Source organism: Mauremys reevesii, linkage group 15 (genome assembly GCF_016161935.1).
Source record: "Mauremys reevesii isolate NIE-2019 linkage group 15, ASM1616193v1, whole genome shotgun sequence".
In the NCBI taxonomy this organism is placed as follows: Eukaryota; Metazoa; Chordata; order Testudines; family Geoemydidae; genus Mauremys; species Mauremys reevesii.
Window position 1 is genome coordinate 12,105,846 of NC_052637.1, and position 13,642 is coordinate 12,119,487.

Here is a 13,642-nt window from a genome sequence, read left to right on the forward strand (position 1 = left end):
AACTAACATTCATTAAGATCTCTTCAAAACCTTGTTAATTATTTACTGGCTTCCACAAGGGCAAGAAGCTCACACGGCTTCACCTCCTGGGTCTCTCTTTGGAGCATTCAGCATCCTCTGCCCCTCCATGCCCTTCCCACAGTGAGCCCGCCCCGGCGGGGTCCTGGGGAAGCCACAGGGTCCTGCCCCCCCACTTTGCAGTCAGATGTGACTCTCAGCCAGCCAGTAACACAGAGGTTTATTCGATGACAGGAACAGGGTCTAAAACAGAGCTTGTAGGTACAGTGAACCAGACCCCTCAGCCGGGTCCATTCTGGGTGCAGTGAGCCAGAATCCCCTTGTCTGCACTTCACGCCTGGTCCCCAGCCAGCTCCAGACTCCCAAACCACCTCCAGCCCCCACTCCTCTCTGCTCAGTTCCTTTCCCCAGCCAGGAGGTCACCTGATCTCTTTGTCTCCAACACCTTCAGCTGGCACCTTTGCAGGGGAGGGGCCCAGGCAATCAGTTGCCTGGAGACAGGGTGTCGGCCATTCTCTGTGCAGACAGCATCACACTGGCCCTCTAGGGCTTTATAACAATCACACCCCCTTATCCCACCATCTAGAGCCTTAAGAAATGCATTGGGGAAACTGAGGCACACAGACAGTATTCAGAGAAAACTTTAAGCACATTCCCACTTTGTAACACCTGTATATGACCAGTTACATACTTTGAAGGGTGTAAAATAATCAAATATTGTGCTAAATACAATGATACTCCAAACTAACCACCAAATTTAAGTTGCATGTTTTTCCCCTCAGGTGAGGGTTCTGGGGTGGGGCTGGGGATGAGGGGTTCACAGTGCAGGAACGTGCTCGGTGCTGGGGATGCAGGCTTTGAGGTGGGGCAGGGCTGAGGATGAGGAACTTGGGGTGCAGACAGGCTGCCCCAGGGCTAGGGCCAGAGAGGACTCCCCATCACCACCACTGGCAGCAGCAAGCTCCGGGGGAGGGACCCCTCCTCTCCCCCCCTGCCTCCCACAGCACACTCACTCTGCACCACAGTCACTGCACATGCTCCTAGGGCCCCTCTCAGGTCCAGAAAGCCCATTCGCCTCCCCTATGGTGGGTACCAGGGCGGGGGAGGAGGTTGCCATCACAGGTGGCCTTCCACGTTGCTGCCCCTCACCATAACTTCATTGTGGATGGGGGATGGGACTGCCCCTTGCCCAGCATGGGGCAGAAGTGGGGTCTGCAGGGTGGTGGCTATGGGGCGGGGGAGCAGGGTGTCATAAAATTCACCCAAGCCCCAGCTGCTCAGGTCTAGGAAGCCTTCCTCTCCCATCCCTCCTGTGGCGGGTGGGTTGGTGGGTGCAGGGGGAGAGGGCATTGCCTTCACATGTGGCTTCCTGCCTCCTCTGTGCAGCCTGCTGCCCCTCACCATAGATTCACTGGGGGACGGTGGGAGGGGATGGCATGGGGCTGGCCCTTCCCCAGCGTTGGGCAGGAGTGGGGGCTGGGGCTGGGGCTGGGGCTGCGGCAGGGGGGGAATCATAGGGTCAAACACTCATGGAAGCCCCAGCAGCTGCTAAGGTCAGTGATGTCCGTCTCCTGGCCGGAAGTCCCCATCGCGTCTCCTCCAGGTAGGGGCAGGGGACGGGAGGGGAGGGCTGCCAAGCACAGCACGCCCCCATCCACTCCCCTCCTCCTCCTGAGGTGCTACAGCAGCAGCTAGCATTGCTCTTATGCTGTAGCCCAGGCCTGCACAACTCGTAAAGTGGCGAGGGCCACATTCCTCCAAAGAAAACAGCCGAGGGCTGAAACCTCCCGGCCCCGCAGAAACACCCCGCCCCAGGGCTGTCCAGCCCTGCAGAAACAAACCCTCCTTCCCCAGCGCCGCCCCACCAAAACAGCTGTGGGCCAAAAAGGAAGGTTGGGGGTGGGGAGGTGATACCTTATTTTAAATCAACCGGGGGCTCCCAGCTGAAGAGGTGGCTGGGAGCCCTCAGGGTCAAATTAAAGGGCTCGGGGCTCCGGCAGCTGGGGGAAGCCGGCAGTGTCAGCTCTAGGTTTTTTGCAGCCTCAAGCAAAAATATTTGTCTGCCCCCCGTCCCAGCCCTGGGCTCCCCCCTGTACCCCCCTGCTGCCCCAATCCTGGGCTCTCCCCACACTGACCCACACCCCCTGCCGCCCCAGCACTGGGCTTCACCCTTTCCTCCCAACCAGTGCCCCAGCCCTGGGCTCCCCCACACCAGTGCCTCCCCCACACACACACCTCCTGCCTCCCCAGCCCTGGGTCACTGGTAACGCTCCCAGGGCAGGTCATTCAGCAGGAATTTTGTATGTGCACAAAACACAGACTGGATTGGTTCCCATATGGTTACAGAGGTGCAGTAAAGTGGAACAATTTTCAGCTTGTGTGATTGGAGGATATCTGGATGTATATTATAAGACTGTCCTCCATAAATGAGGAAAAGTTGAGGTGCCTTTATTATTCTTTTGTTCCACTCTTTCTTTCTATGGGGAATTTGCCAATGCAATATCACTGTCTTCCTTAAACAAACAAAAAGGCAATGGCTGTTGAAAATAGCAATTCCAGTGCTAATAAGCATTTCTTGCTCAATTTTATCCTATTTTTTCTACAGCAAGTTACAGTGGATCAGCATATTTGATCTGGGAGAAATGAAGTAACAGCTGCCCAAACTGAGCTTGAGCACTCCTGAATTTTGAGGTGTTCAAATCTGGAAGGCAGGTGCTGCAGGGGGGCTTGTGGGCTCCACAGGGGAGCATGGCAGCAATGTGTATGGAGCTGCATGGAGCCAGACACGCTGGTCTGAGTGGCACAGTAAGGGTGCTGGGGGTTGGAGAAGGGGTAGGGAGTTCCAGGGGGCAGTCAAGGGACAGGAGCAGGGGTGGTTGGATGGGGAAGAGGTTCAGGGGGGCAGTCAGGGGACAGTCAGCAGTTGGATAGGCATAGGAGTCCCAGGGGTTTATCAGGGGACAGGTAGGGGATGGGGTCCTGGGGGAAAGCTGGGGGGGGTCTCAGGAGGGGGCAGTTGGGGACAATGAGAAGGGAGGCTTAGATAGGGGATGGGGTCCCAAGGGGAAGTTGGAGCAGGGGTCTTGGGAGGGAACAATCAGGGGACAAGGAGCAGTAGCATTTAGATAGGGGGTGGGGTCCTGTGGGGCAGTTAGGGGCAGGAGTCCCAGGAGAGGGGTATCAGGGAATAAGGACCACCAGCAGTGTTAGATAGGGGGTAGGGGTCCTGGGGGGCAGTTGGGGCAGAGGTCTGGGGAGGGGGCAAACAGCGGCTGCATGCTGGGATTTAAACAGCCCTGGGCTGCTGGCAGCCGCGGGAGCCGTGAGCCCTTTAAATCCCAGCCATGGCTTGGAATCTCTGCGGGCAGACCAGAGCCCTCTGACTCCCGGCTGCAGCTGAGATTTAAAGGGCTCTGGGCTCCCTGCCACTGCAGGCAACCCAGAGCCTTTTGATTCCAGGCCGCGGCTGGGATTTAAAGGGCTCAGGGCTCCCCACGGCTGCGGGCAACCCAGAGCCTTTTATTTCCCAGCCGCGGCTGGGATTTAAAGGGCTCTACTCTCCCCGCCGCTGCAGGCTGCCCAGAGCCTTTTGATTCCCTGCCGCGGCTGGAATTTAAAGGGCTCTACGCTCCCCGCCTCTGCGGGCAACCCAGAGCCCTCTGACTCCCGGCCGCAGCTGAGATTTAAAGGGCTCTGGGCTCCCCGCGGCTGCGGGCAACCCAGAGCCTTTTAATTCCCGGCCGCGGCTAGGATTTAAAGGGCTCTACGCTCCCCGCCGCTGCGGGCAGCCCAGAGCCTTTTAATTCCCAGCCACGGCTGGGATTTAAAGGGCTCTGGGCTCCCCGCCGCTGCGGGCAGCCCAGGGCCTTTTGATTCCCCACCGCGGCTGAGATTTAAAGGGCTCTGGGCTCCCCGCCGCTGCAGGCAACCCAGAGCTTTTTGATTCCCCACCGCGGCTGAGATTTAAAGGGCTCTGGGCTCCCCGCAGCTGTGGGCAACCCAGAGCCTTTTGATTCCCTGCCGCGGCGGGGATTTAAAGGGCTCTACGCTCCCCGCTGCTGCGGGCAGCCCAGAACCCTCTTACTCCTGGCCGCGGCTAGGATTTAAAGGGCTCTATGCTCCCCGCCGCTGCAGGCAGCCCAGAGCCTTTTAATTCCCGGCCACGGCTGGGATTTAAAGAGCTCTGGGCTCCCCGACAATGCGGGCAGCCCAGGGCCTTTTGATTCCCCGCTGCGGCGGGGATTTAAAGGGCTCTGGGCTCCCCGCTGCTGCGGGCAGCCCAGAACCCTCTTACTCCTGGCTGCGTCTGAGATTTAAAGGGCGCTGGGCTCCCCGCGGCTGTGGGCAACCCAGAGCCTTTTGATTCCCAGCCGCAGCTGGGATTTAAAGGGCTCTGGGCTCCCCGCCGCTGTGGGCAACCCAGAGCCTTTTAATTCCCGGCCGCGGCTGAGAGGCGGGGGTGGGGGGGCACTTCAAGCAGGGGAGAAACCTAGCTCCAAATATTGGTGGAGCAGAGCCCCTGACTGTGAATATTCCTGGGGCTTTAGCCCCAGGAGCCCATATAAGTTGGCGTCCATGACAGTAACAGAACTAAAAAAGAGCCACCATGGCTTAACAACCATGTAAAAGAAGCAGTGAGAGATAAAAAGACTTCCTTTAAAAAGTGGAAGTCAAATCCTAGTGAGGCAAATAGAAAGGAGCATAAACACTACCAAATTAAGTGCAAGAATGTAATAAGAAAAGCCAAAGAGGAGTTTGAAGAACGGTTAGCCAAAAACTCCAAAGGTAATAACAAAATGTTTTTAAGTACCTCAGAAGCAGGAAGCCTGCTAAACAACCAGTGGGGCCCCTTGATGATCGAGATACAAAAGGAGCGATTAAAAACGATAAAGTAATTGCGGAGAAACGAAATGGATTCTTTGCTTCAGTCTTCACGACTGAGGATGTTAGGGAGATTCCCAAACCTGAGCCAGCTTTTGTAGGTGACAAATCTGAGGATCTGTCACAGATTGAAGTGTCACTAGAGGAGGTTTCGGAATTAATTGATAAACTTAACAGTACATCACTGGGACCAAATGGCATTCACCCAAGAATTCTGAAAGAACTCAAATGTGAAGTTGCGGAACTATTAACTAAGGTTTATAACTTGTCCTTTAAATCGGCTTCTGTACCCAATGACTGGAAGTTAGCTAATGTAAGACCAATATTTAAAAAGGGCTTTAGAGGTGATCCCGGCAATTGCAGACCAATAAGTCTAACTTCGGTACGGGGCAAATTAGTCAAAACAGTAGTTAAGAATAATATTGTCAGACACATAGAAAAACATAAACTGTTGAGCAATAGTCAACATGGTTTCTGTAAAGAGAAATGGTGTCTTACTAATTCATTAGAGTTCTTTGAAGGGGTCAACAAACATGGACAAGGGGGATCCAGTGGACATAGTGTACTTAGATTTCCAGAAAGCTTTTGACAAGGTCCCTCAACAAAGGGTCATACGTAAATTAAGCTGTCATGGGATAAAAGGGAAGGTCCTTTCATGGACTGAGAACTGGTTAAAGGACAGGGAACAAAGGGTAGGAATAAATGGTAAATTCTCAGAATGAAGAGGGGTAACTAGTGGTGTTCCACAAGGGTCAGTTCTAGGACCAATCCTATTCAATTTATTCATAAATGATCTGGAGAAAGTGGTAAACAGTGAGGTGGCAAAGTTTGCAGATGATACTAAACTGCTCAAGGTAGTTAAGACCAAAGCAGACTGTGAAGAAATTCAAAAAGATCTCACAAAACTAAGTGATTGGGCAATAAAATGGCAAATGAAATTCAATGTGGATAAATGTAAAGTAATGCACATTGGAAAAAATAACCTCAACTATACATACAATATGATTGGGGCTAATTTAGCTACAACGCGTCAGGAAAAAGATTTTGGAGTCATCGTGGATAGTTCTCTGAAGATGTCCACTCAGTGTGCAGAGGCGGTCAAAAAAGCAAACAGATGTTAGGAATCATTAAAAAGCGGGTAGAGAATAAGACCGAGAATATATTATTGCCCTTATATAAATTGATGGTACGCCCACATCTCGAATGCTGCGTACAGATGTGGTCTCCTCATCTCAAATAAGATATACTAGCACTAGAAAAGGTTCATAAAAGGGCAACTAAAATGATTAGGGGTTTGGAGAGGGTCCCATATGAGGAGAGATTAAAGAGGCTAGGACTCTTCAGCTTGGAAAAGAGGAGACTAAGGGGGGATATGATAGAGGTATAGAAAATCATGAGTGATGTGGAAAAAGTGGATAAGGAAAAGTTATTTACTTATTCCCATAATGCAAGAACTAGGGGTCACCAAATGAAATTAATAGACAGCAGGTTTAAAACAAATACAAGGAAGTTCTTCACGCAGCGCACAATCAACTTGTGGAACTCCTTGCCCGAGGAGGTTGTGAAGGCTAGGTCTATAACAGCCTTTAAAAAAGAACTGGATAAATTCTTGGTGGTTAAGTCCATTAATAGCTATTAGCCAGGATGGGTAAGGAATGGTGTCCCTAGCCTCTATTTGTCAGAGGATGGAGATGGCTGGCAGGAGAGAGATCACTTGATCATTGCCTGTTAGGTCTAGTCCCTCTGGGGCACCTGGCATTGGCCACTGTCAGTAGACAGGATACTGGGCTAGATGGACCTTTGGTCTGACCCGGTACGGCCGTTCTTATGTTCTTCTGAGATTCCCTGGGGCCTGCCTCTCCCTTAGGGTGACCAGAAAGCAAGCATGAAAACTCAGGACGGAGTGAGGGGTGGGGGTAATAGGAGCCTATATAAGAAAAAGATGCAAAAATCGGGACTGTCCCTATAAAATCAGGACATCTGGTCACCCTACTCTCCCTCACCTCTCTGCCCCCTGGTGCTTCTCCATCCCTGTGTCTGCCCCTCTGCTCAATCTCTTCAATCCCTCTGGTACCTGCCCTTTTCTCTTACCTTCCACGTCCTTCTGGTGCCTGCCCCCTCACTCACTCCTCTTGTCCCCCAACACCTGACCCTCCCCTTGGCCCCTTCCTCCCTGGTGCCCATCCCCTCACCACCCTCTGCCCCACTGACCCTGCTCTCCTCTCGCCCCTCTGCCACCATCGCCCATGCCACCTTCTCCTTATTTCTCACCCCTGCCCCTCCCCTCGCCCTCTGGCTCCGTGACACCTGCACCCCTCACCACCCCTCCAGTCCCCTGGTGCCAGCTCCTCCTCTGCCCCAAGTCCCAGCTCCAACCTTGCCCCCTCTGCCCACCTGATGCAAGGCCCTTCCCTCGCCCCCTTTGGGACCCCTGGTGTCAGCCCTTCCCCTCACCTCAGCACTGCCCCACTCCTCCCCTCAGCCTCTCCTAACATCTGAGTCCCATTCCTCCCTTCATCCTCCCTCTGTCCCCCTTATGCCCACATCTCCTTGCACATGCCTCTGCCCCCCTAGGGCCTGCTCTTCTCCCTCTCTCTGCCCCCCTTCTGCTCACCTGCTCCCTCACTCCCCATTCTGCCCCTTTGGCACCAATGCCTCTTCATTCGCTCCCCCCCCATGGTTCCACCTCCCCCACTCCTCATCATCTCACCCCCTGGCAGCTCACCTTGCCCTGGATTTCCCCTGCCCCATTGGAGCTCCCCATTCCCTCACCCCCCTCTGCCCCCTGGTGCCTGCCCCTCCCCCACAGCCTCCTGGGGTCTGTCCTTCTTCTCCCATGGATCCCCCTCCCTTCACTCCTTGCAGCCCCCGGGAACCTGCCCGTCCCCTCACCGCACGCTGTCCTCTTGGTGCCTGCTCCTCTTTCCACCCCCATGCCCATGTGCCTGCCCCTCCCCCTTCTACTCCTGTCACCTGCCCCCCTTTCCTCTCCCAGCATCAGCCTGTCCCCTCTCCTCCCCCACCCCCACTGACACCTTCTCACCTCCCCCCCACAGGCTGATGGGCCCTGATTCCCCTCAGGCAACAACCACGCGCCCCCCCTTTGACCAGCCCCTGCCTCCGACACTGACTCTGTGACTCTCTCCCCAGTGGACGTGACTCTGGATCCAGACACGGCTCATCCCAACCTCATCCTGTCTGAGGATCAAAAATGTGTGAGACACGGAGACAAACGCCAGGTTCTGCCCAAAAACTTTGAGAGATTTGATCGTTGTTCCTGTGTTCTGGGTGCTGAGGGGTTCGCGGGCGGGAGGCGTTACTGGGAGGTGGAGGTGGGAGACAAGATGAGATGGGATCTGGGGGTTTGTAGGGAAACTGTAAACGGGAAGATGGACATCATATACACACCTCACAATGGATTCTGGGTCATGATGCTGGAGGATGGGGAATACGTGGCCTGCACCTCCCCCGCGACCCCCCTCCCCGTGAGCGTCAGGCCCAGCCGGGTGGGGATTTTCCTGGACTATGAGGCGGGCGAGGTCTCGTTTTACAATGTGACTGACAGGTCCCATCTCTTCACTTTCACTAACACCTTCCGCGGAAAGCTCCGCCCTTATTTCTTTCCTGGTTTCAATGCTGGGGGTACAAACGCGGCTCCCCTGATAATCTGCCCAGTCCCAGCTCAGGCTGGAGGGAATCTCGGTCCCTGACAGTGACACCCACATCACAGACTGTCCCCTCCCAGTGCTGCTGCTCTTCCCGCTGGACTTTTTGTGCTGACCTGACGCTGCCAGTTTCCCTTTTCAATGGGAGGTTCCAGTTGAAAACCAGACACCTGGTAACCCCCAATCCTCACCTTCCCTGTTCCCTGCCCCAGGGGTAGCAGATGGGGGTGGATAGGGGACATTTACTCCTGTCAGAATTTTCTACCCCGTGAAATCTCAATGTAAAATATGAAAGAAAAAAGATTCTAATTTAGAAAATATTATTGTAACAAGATGTAAATACAAGAATATTTTAATTTACATTTCAAATCTATATTGAAGTTTAACTTCTCTAATTAACGTCATTTGTATTTCAACTGTGGAATTTCAAGAAAATCGAATATTTATCTTAACAAAATAAACTACTAAATTCTCAGACTAGGTTGTTCAGTGACAATGTACATGTGTCATAAGCATCACAACTACACATGTGCAGCTGCTGTCTCTCTCCCCCTCTCTTTATTGCCTTGACTGGTTCTCTCTAGAAGGCAGGGCACATACACCCGCCTCCTGCACTACACTTTTGAAAATGAATAAGTGAAAAAATGATAGAATTAATTAAGCAATATATTTAAGTGAACTCACACAAAATTATATAATATTCATGTGATTTTTTAACTTTCTAGCTACCTATATTTGGTAATCAAGATATGACCCTTCCTTTCTTTTTCTCATCTCAATTAACAAAACATGGTCCCCAACCTCAAATGCTCTCCTCCTAAGCACAGAAATCTCTTCTACAATCTCCATTTTTTGGTTTATTTTTCTTTAGAAATATTATTTGCAGGCAATGCACTGTCAGTGTCCACTGTTGATTTCAGTGTACTGCCAGGCTCTTCATGTTCTTGGTTATAAGGACTCAACAAATGTAGATTGATAAAGAAATAGAGAAGAGGTTGTGTTCCTTTACTGAATCATCACAAATTAACTTAATTGTATTAAAGACGCTGGCACTTAATGACACACAACATGAAATTTGGTGAGGCTTTCTTGGCAAACCTTTCTTCTCAGCCATAAATCAGTTGAAAGGGTGATATTTTTGTTGTCATGTGAGGTTTAGAGTACAAAGAAATAAAGTTGCTCCAGGAAATTCATCACAATTCATCTGGGTTCTGTCTACCACCTTCTGGAATGCTCTGTAAAAATAGTGACTGATTTGTCTAATTCCCTGAAATTAGCTATTGAACCTAACTTCTTGAAGAGCTACTGAGCAGAATATGAGGGAAGGCACATCACATGGCGTTGCTAGAACTACTTTTTGTTTTAAACGTGATGCATTATGAATATTTTCAGTATAATATTTCAGTTTCACAATATGCCATTCTTGGTAGAGTGCCCTAAACTTACCTTGATTATTTGAAAATAAATACCCTAAAATTGTCTTGTAATCCATTCATTTGTGTTTTTATCCAGTCTGCTGGTGGCTAGGTGGCACGGCTTGCTGACATTATGTGTTTTTCCTAGTTTTTTAACACAGGGAAATTTTAATCTAAAAAAAGATAATTTTTCCCTAAAATTTCCTTCAGAAATATCTGTGTTCCTTTTTCTGTTTCCCACTGACTTATGTGTAATCACTTTGGTTTCTTATCCAATCTTATTGTGTTATTAAGTGGGAAAATATGTTGGCAAATAGTAAAAGCCATGTTGTATATTAACCTTTCTGCTAAGACATACAAATGTCCATCCATTTCTTCTTTCACCCCATCTCCCCTCCCGCTGCAATTGAAGGAAGCAACAGCCCTTTGCTTCCAGATGGCTGGACAAAGCTTTTCGCTTTTTTTACTTCTGACTATCTGATGAACTAGTTTTAAACAAAATCAGTACCTTAGTAAGATATAAAATCCTTTGTTATGCCTAAAACCTTTGGAAACATTTTTTAAAGTTGGTGAAATTTCATAAACATGTATTGTTATGGAGATCACACACAGTAAATTAGTGTTCCCTTTTTCTAAAAGCAATGAACATTGTTATGAACACACTAAACCTCTGTGACTGATTAATTTAAAATAATGTCTGTTTCAGTGAGTTAAATAGGTAGTAATGTGGAATGATTACTTTATGAAGGCTTAAGAGTACATTTAAAATATAAAATCAGCTTAGAAATACTGATTAAGAAAATGTAAAACAGAGAAGAGCTGCATCATGTATTCCATCATATTTAATGTTGTATTCAGCAAGACAGCTGACTCACCCTTACTACAGAGTTTTTGCAAATAAATATCTGACAAACTTCAGGGCATATCAAAAAACCTGTGACTGACATTTTTTATTCCCAAGTTTAGTGCTTTTAATTAGGTACCTTCTGCACGTCCATTCTGTGTGAGGGAGAGGGTACAGGGGTCTCTGTGGGGAACTGTGACTCTCCGCCACCGTGAGGCGGGCCGGGCATCTTGTTAGTCTTTCTGCCTTGTCCCTCTGCCCCCGCTGGGCTGCAAGCTCAGGCTGCCCTGGGGCATGGGGCACCAGTTTAACAATACTGCATAGGGCCCCATAAATCCTAAGGACGGCCCTAGGGGTGCCAAAAAGTGGTGCTGGGGCTTGGCAGGGAGGATCTGCCTTCTGGAGGCACTGGAGAACCAAAATGTCGGCTTGTGGGGGCGGCGAGCCCCAGCTATGGGAGAGCTGGCGCGGCACCGGGGGGCAGCAGCCCTTCAAAGGTGGCGGCGCCGCTAGCAGGCAGCAGCCGTGCCCCCTGCCCCTTCTGCCCAGGCTGGGGCCTGGCACCCCCCCCCCCCCCCCGGGCTCCTGCAGGCTGCAGCAAACGCATGCGGGCAGAGGCCCCGTGTGCCCCCCAGCTCCCCACTCACTAAGGTGACCAGATGTCTCCATTTTATAGAGACAGTCCCGATTTTGGGGTCTTTTTCCTATATAGGCTCCTATCCCCCCCATCCCGCTTTTTCACATTTGCTGTCTGGTCGCCCTACCCCTCACCATGCTCGGGCTCTGCGGCTCCTGGGCATGTGAGCTGCTGCTGGGCACAGGACCCTGAGCCTGCTCCAGGAGGGGCAGTGGTGGCGGTAGCTCACAGAGCCTGAGGGTGGCGAGGGAGGAGCGGGGGGGGGGCACACAGGGACCCCAGAAGGCAGCCCCTCCCTGCCGAGCTGCTATAGCGGCACAAGCCCAGCAAAGCCAGTGAGTGGACTTGGGGTGGGGGCCACTGGGGTGGGGAGGGCTCATGGGGGGGCTGTGCACCCTCCAGGGGAGTTCGGGGGCGGGGATGGGGGAGCCTGGTCTGGGGAGCAGTCCTTGGGCACGGCTGGCCCCTGGGGTCTATAAAGGCTGGTTGGGATTTGCCCTTCAATTAACCTATGTTATGAACACACTAAACCTCTGTGACTGATTAATTTAAAATAATGTCTGTTTCAGTGTGTTAAACCCTGGGCATGTGGGCAAGACTCACCAGCCAGCACCCAGGAAAGAATTCTCTGTAGTAACTCAGATCCCAGCCCATCTCACATCCCATCACAGACCACTGGGCATACTTACCTGCTGATAATCAAAGACCAATTGCTAAATTAATTGCCAACACTGACCGCTCTGTGGGCAATACTGGCACTGGCGGCTGACCCAGTTTAGGGGAACTTATAGGCACCTTCTGTTTTTTGGGAGGATTTTACACCATTGCACAGCCTGGCAGGGGTCGCATGGCTGGGTGCACTGTGAGCCCAGAGCTATTTGTCTCTAAGGGTACATCTACACTGCAGCTGGGAGGTGCAATTCCCACCATACACAGACAGACACATGCTTAAGCTAGTGCAATAAATACAGCAAGGTAGCATGGGTAGCAGCGCGAGCTAGCTGCCCAACATACCCACTGTGATCCTGGCATGTAACCCGAGCTGCTGCCTGGGCTACCAAAGCTACACTGCTGTGTTTTGTTCTGCTGGAACTAGCACACGTCTGTCTACCCCCCGGGGAAGCTCGCTCCCAGCTGCACTTGGAGACATATCCTTAGAGTGGTTTAAATGTTGTGGATCCCAGGGAGCACAGAGACATGGTGACCCTACTCAGAATTCATTCCTGACATTGCACCAGTGCTGGAGGCAATGAGGCTGGGTCACTGACATGTAAAATCATCGGGTCCAGGAACTGATCTGCTCCTTGGGAGATCCCCAGAGGTCCCTCACCCAGAACAGGTGTGGTTGGGAGATGGAGCCTAATTTTCCCACAGCAATCAGTGACTGAGGCCATTCATACCACATTCAATGGCCTTGCCTGCACTGGCTTGTTTTCCTTAAGATTTCCCATTACACGGGAGTATCTAAATGCCCCAAGCAAGATGGGTGCCTGATTGTGCCGGGCACCATACACACCAGTAGTGAGGGACCGTCCCTGCTCTCGAGAGTGTATTAAAATCTAAATAAGACCAGACAGCTCCACGGCTGCCAGCCATAGCGTGAACATGGTATGGGCTCATTGTTGGCACAGTGACATCTAACCCTGCTCAGAGCCAGGGCAGACGAGGACTGTGGGGGAAATCCCTTCCCTTCTGGTGTATGGTATGCAGCGGTGAGGCTTCTTACCTCCTCCCCACTGCCCAGTGGTACTGTCACTACATCACACTCACTCGCCATCTGGTTTGTTATTTCTCTGTTCCCCAGACCAAGCTACGATGACGGGGAAGGTTCCCTCGTTCTCCCCCGGCTCCACAGTGAGCTCTGCTCTGCCTGGCTACGTTGCTCTCTGCCTCGCTCTACAGGTTCCCAGGCTGGTGTCAGGTAGGAGCTCCAGCCTCTTTGCTGGGTTTGCTGTTACTATTGTGGGTCATCACCATCCATCTCACATTACTGCCTTGTCTTTTAAACCACATCTGCTCAACCTGCCAACAACCAGTCACATGGAGAAACCACAGGGCACAGCTGAGTCCCTAGTAACCATGTTTGCTACCTATACACAATTTCGTCAAACCTAGCTACACACACACTGCTGCTCTGACTGGCGGCTTCTAAGACATAGAACATGGTGAGCATCATTATGGG

General features: G+C 51.5%; 1 pseudogene; it reads left to right on the forward strand.

Moving 5' to 3' along the window:
- The window catches only part of LOC120383794, a 118,286-nt pseudogene that overhangs the window by 50,066 nt on the left and 54,578 nt on the right, over nucleotides 1-13,642 (forward strand).